This window comes from Talpa occidentalis, unplaced genomic scaffold (assembly GCF_014898055.3).
Source record: "Talpa occidentalis isolate TD23 unplaced genomic scaffold, MPIMG_talOcc4v2.1 talOcc4.3, whole genome shotgun sequence".
NCBI classification, from domain to species: Eukaryota; Metazoa; Chordata; class Mammalia; order Eulipotyphla; family Talpidae; genus Talpa; species Talpa occidentalis.
In genome coordinates this window covers 19,439,061-19,445,106 of record NW_023603184.1, presented here as the reverse complement: position 1 = coordinate 19,445,106, position 6,046 = coordinate 19,439,061, and positions in this window count along the sequence as shown.

Genomic DNA, 6,046 nt, shown 5'->3' with positions numbered 1-6,046 from the left:
TTCCTCAGCCCCATAGCAACCAAAAAACTAGGATATTTCACCACCATTCAGAAAATTGTGCTCACAGATTATATTCTGGAATCTTGACAGATAAGATTTCAGCAACTCCTTATTTAAACACTTCTTAGACAAATGATGTGTCACATTGTGTTACTAGGAGTTCTGGCAAGGATCTGCAAGAGAAATGTTCTTCCAATGCTTTGACTGTGTATTTAGGTGGTAAGTCCTGGGGAAGTGGCTTTAACTTAAACTGGTCCCAATATTTCATTAGTGCCTCTGCTTTAACCACAGAATCTTACTCAACAGCAACAATGGTTTGTAAGATCAGATGGAGGAATGTATGGTGAGTTGGAGTTGTAGTATGGATAGGGGTTTTTTCCCTCTGAAGCTCAGAGGGAAAATTTTTTCCCCCTACATTCTCTGTATTTTCTGTATATTCTATGATATCTCCCTTATGAGATACTATACCCAGAATGAGATCAATTCTATTTGATGGTTTTTCAAGTCTTAAATAAAAAGGACAGATTATAGTTGTGTTCCTGGGAAACCCTTTACTCAAGCAACTTACCCAAAAAGATGTATTTTTAAAATAAGAATAGACTTTGATTTTTTAAGTGGTCAGTAATTATGTGGCTCAAAGTTTACCAAGATAAGACTATCTGATAATTTTGTCAAAAAGTGTTTTCACTTGTCCCCAAGAATGAACCCCTGTCCCTGGGGAGAATTGCCAGTGAAAACCACTAGTGCTTTTCTAACCACAGAGATCTGGATTTCATCAAGGAAGCCACAAAACTCACTATACATCACTCCACCCTTTGGCTGGGTACACATAAGCTTTGCAAAAAATAACATCTCTATTTACTTTTGACCCAGTTTATCTTTCCTCAACTTCATAGGACACTCAAACCTGTACTTTCTTCAAAGTGACCTTTGAATGTCCTTGATGAGCCCTCTGCTGAAGAACATGAGACATTCAAAGCACACACATTTCATCTTGATTATGATCAGGAGGGAAGTTTGAGAGCAATGACATATATTCAGTCCAGGAATATCACCCCAAACGAATTTCCTAAGGGAAATGGCTTAGAACAAAACAAAGCAAATGATTTTGTGACTAAGAAAGAAGCAAGGTATGGGCCTCCCTGGTGGCGCAAGGAGTTAAGATGCACACTATGAAGCTATCAGCAGCCACTGCACCACAAGTTCAATCCCTGACCAGGGAGCTACCCACATGGTGCAGCAGACCTCTCCTGCCTCACCCGCTGCTCCCCTCAGCAGTGTATTTCAGTCAGTCTGCCTGTTCTGCTCCCCACTCTGTCCCTGGTGAATCCTCTCACACCCCACACCTTTGGCCTGTACCCCAGTTCTTGTATACATAAATTTTTAAAAAAGAAGCAAGGTTTTTTGTTTTGTTTTGTTTTTTGGTGGGACCCTCACCAGCAGCAGGGGAATGAACCAGCGCTGCAGAGGCTGCGGGCAGCTTCGCAGTCCACCGCTCAACCGCTGCGCCACCAGGGGAGTCCCAAAAGAAGCAAGGTTTTATTGGCTTCACTTAATGAGAAGAGAACTGTCCCCACCTCAGTTAGAATAATTACAGGAGACTTCAAGGGAAGAAATGATGTAGTCCACTCTGTATTATGCATGATTTTAACCCAGGTAGAATGTTAAACTCAAATCCCAGAAATTATGAATGATGTAATAGAAAGACCATCACAAATTGGTTATCCATAAAAGAAAAAATAAAATTGGATTTCTGCCTACCCCACAAAAATCAGTTCCAGATGGATGAAAGACACGAATATCAAAAATAAGCATTTTGGTGGAAAATATAGGTGAATTTCTTTTCTCATTTTAACATAGAGAAGAATTTCTTGAAACATTAAATGTAGCCATATGAGTGAAAAACTGATGAATTTAACTAAATTAACATTAAATCCACTTACTAATTAGAAGACTGATTAAAGAAAATGAAAATACACATTATGAGCTAGAAGAAATATTGTCAACATGTATAGCAAATAAAAAATTAGTAACACTAAATAACTTTTGGAAATCCTTGGAAATGACAAATAATACAAAAGAAATGGTCAAAAGACAAGAACAAACACTTCAAGGCAAAGGAAACACATATGGCCAATATGTATACAAACAAATATTCAGTTTCATCAGGTATTTGGAAAATACAAATTACAACATAAGATACCATCTTAGAACCTTTGGGTGGATAAAATTGTAAAGACTTAATCTGTACTACGCAGCAACTGTAATCCTCCAGTATGGTATTGGGAAAAAAACAAACACAGACCTATGGGAGAGATTTGATAGTCCAGAGATAAACCCACACAAATATGAATAGCTAATCTCTGACAAAGGAAACACATGCATACAACGAAAACCTCTTAACAAAGGGTGTCAGGAAACATGAACAGACATACACACAAAAAAGGAAACTAGATCCATTCCTTAATTCCAGACACAAAAGTTTATTCAAAATGGATCAGACATTTGGCTATAAGATTCAAAACCATAAAATACTTAAAAGAAAACATAAGTGATACATTGCTGGACATCAACCACAAAGATGTATTTGAGGATGAAACCTCAGTGGCAAGGAAAACAAAAGCAAAAGTGAACAACAGGGACTACAGCAACTAAATAGTTCTTTGTAGCTCAAAAGAAACCATCACAAAAACAAAAAGACAACTTACAGACTAGAAGAAAAATATTTACACAGCACACATCTGACAAGAGGCTAATTTTCGAAAGATATAAAGTACTCATAGACTCCAACAACAAAAAAAGACAGCTTGATCAAAAAAATGGGCAAAAGACCTAACTAAACATATTTTTAAGGAAGACATTCAGACGGCCAACGAGCCCCTGAATTGTTTTTCCACATCACTTTTTATAAGGGAAACTCAAATCAAAATCACAATTCATCCCTGTGAGAATGGCCTATATCAAAAAAAAAAAGGAAACAATTTGGTAAGGATGTCAGAAAAAAGGAACATATCTCTACTATTGGTAAGAAAGCAGTTTGATACAGTTTCTATGGAAAACGGTAAGGCAATATCCATAAAAACTGAAAATGGAAATCGTATGTGAGTTAGCAATACTGTCACTAGGTATTTACCCAAAGAGCATGAAAACAAAAATAAGTATAGATTTATATACTCCAAGTTAATAGCAGCACTATCCACAATAGCCAAGTCATGGAACCAACTTAAGTGCCCAATGACACATTATTAAATAAAGGAATTGGGGACTATATACTCAGAAATTCAGCTATTTAAAAAGATGAAGTATTGCCTTTTGGGACAAAATAGATGGACTTTGAGGTGATTATACTAAGTGAAATAAAGTGAAAAACAGATATTGGATTTTTTTGTGGTTTTTTTGAAGATTTATTTTTACATACAAGAAGTGGGCTACAGGCCGGAGGTGTGGGGGTGAGAGGATTCACCACAGACAGAGTGGGGAACAGAACAGGCAGATTGACTGAAGTACACTGCTGAGGGGAGCAGTGGGCAAGCCAGCAGAGGTCTGCTGTGCCATGTGGGTAGCTGCCTGGCTGGGGATCGAACTCATGCTACAGTGGCTGAGAACAGCTTCATAGGTTGTATCTTAACCTTTTGCGCCACCAGGGAGGCCCTGGATGTTTGTTTGCTTTTTTTTCTTAGCTGTGGACTATAAATAACAACAACAACAAAATACACTGGAAAAGCCCAGCAAAAACAATGCTTAGACTTAGTAAAAAATATAATGGAAAAATATACAGACCGAATGGTGGGGGTGGCAGGGGAGGCGACAATAGGGAAAGAAGGGTTTAAGACACTGGCACAGGAGGTGTGGTGGAGAGTGAGTGAATCATGTGCACATATGGCAGAGTAAAAATGCTATCCCCCAATTATATAGACATAATCACTAAACAACAACATTGTACAAATAACTGACCATTCATTTGGTGACTTGGGGGGAAGGGATAGTGATGGGGTGTGTGTGTGTGTGTGTGTGTGTGTGTGTGTGTGTGTGTGTGTGTTGCATTTGAGTAAGGGACATAATGATAAAAGAAAGCAATCATCACTCTGAAAATCAGTATATGTTGACTGTTGTCTAAGAGAACCTTTCCTAGACAAAAGACAATGTTTTTCTCTTGCTTACTTTTTATTTTTGGCCATATACAGTCTGGTATATTCAAGATAATTAATATTACTTGTAGTTTCTGCAGTGTGACTAAGTTATTAGCATTTGGTAGCAAATATTCTCTAGTCAAGCATGTGTGCCACACCAACTCAGTTTGTTTTCTTTTTTCAAATGTTTCTAAATAATTGTACCAACTATTTGTTATGCAAGAAGAAGATAAGCCTCTAACTTCAGAACCATTTGAGAACCTGGGGTGTCTGCAGCAGCAGAGAATTGTTATCTCATTTCCTGGTTGGACCTTTGCTTGGGCAATACATAGGCTAATACGCTTATTTAAGCATGGAGAAAAGGACAAGAGAGAGATGACGATGTTGAGATAGGAGCATAGGTGTTGAAACTTGGCAAAGGTGTGTGAATTTTTCAAAGTTAAGTAGACATAACAAAAGGTAGTTAAACAGGAAATCCTTGTCTAGTAACACACCCAAGAGGCCTGGGCACCCAGCGAGATATCAGGAGCATCAAGAAGCTATGGGATAAACAACCAAGAGCATAAGTTGAATAGGTTCAATAAAGTTAAGCTAGAACGAATCATATTAGAAAACTAGGCAGTAAAGAAACCTCCAAGAACCCATTTGCATCCCACCAGAGAACCACTATGTATATGTTTGCCATACACAGGCATCAGCAGTCAGTCGGTCTTAGCCGGAGACTCAGAGATGCCAAGTGACATACAGAACTGGTTTCTCCTCCTAGGTTAGAAACACTTTTCCTATTCCATTTTCTTCCATCCAAGGAGACCAAGAAAAGAAAGAGAAGAAAGAGATCGTTGCAGGTGTGCTGGCCCTGGGCCAAATTGAAATTGAATGCAAAAGAGTAGGACATAGCAGTAAGTTGAATATGACATTGAATCTTTGAGCTAGAGTGGATAGGATTTCTTTTTATCTAATATTTTCTGGAAAACTGTAGGATCTGTACAAAATAGTGTAGATTATTGGAATATTAGATGTTAGATTATTTGCAAATGGTCACCCCTCCCCATGGACTTCCTCCATATGGATGGGAGGAGAATGGCATGAATCTTGCCCATTCATGGTGGGATTGGCTGTGGGACTTGATTTGGGTATGGAATGCTGACAGATCTGATACAAGCAAAAATTTAAATTAACAACTATGTGGATTTACAAGCCCTTTTGCCCTCTTTTTTCCACCATGAGAAGAACATGCCTCAGGTGGTCACTGGCCCAAAGTAGATGGGAGACACATGGAATAGACATGAATCCACTTCATGAACTGCAGCCACACCCATTCTAGAACAGCTAGAGCCCAGCCCACTGGTGCAATGTGACATGAGTTCAGTGAGTCAATCTGTTATATTGATGGGCATTAAGTGTTTTGTTTACCTATTCAAATTTTTTAAACCCAGAGAGAACTGTGTAAATATCATTGTACATATAAGAAATTATCTCTTTACTCTAGAAAACTAAAAGAATTTATGTACCAAAGGCATTACACATTAAAACTTTCTTATACATTGCCTAAATTCCCTAGAAAACTGTTACATATTTATATAATCACTATCTATATCTCTACCTGTTGAATATAAGAAGGCCTATTTCTCCATGCCTTCTAAGATAGGCTTACTCAACCTTTTCAAATGCTATCAAACTGATCCATAAAAAATAGAATCTTCTTGTTTCAATATCAGTGGTTGAAAATAGCAAGGTATTATTTTGTGTGCACACATGAAAATATTTCCACAATATAAGTGAGAAAGCAAGTGTAGAACCAAGTATAATATGAACTCAGTTCTCTTTTTTTAAAGATTTATTTATGCATACAAGAGCTGGGGTACAGGCCAGAAATGGGGGGTGAGAGGATTCACCAGAGACAGAGTGGGGAACAG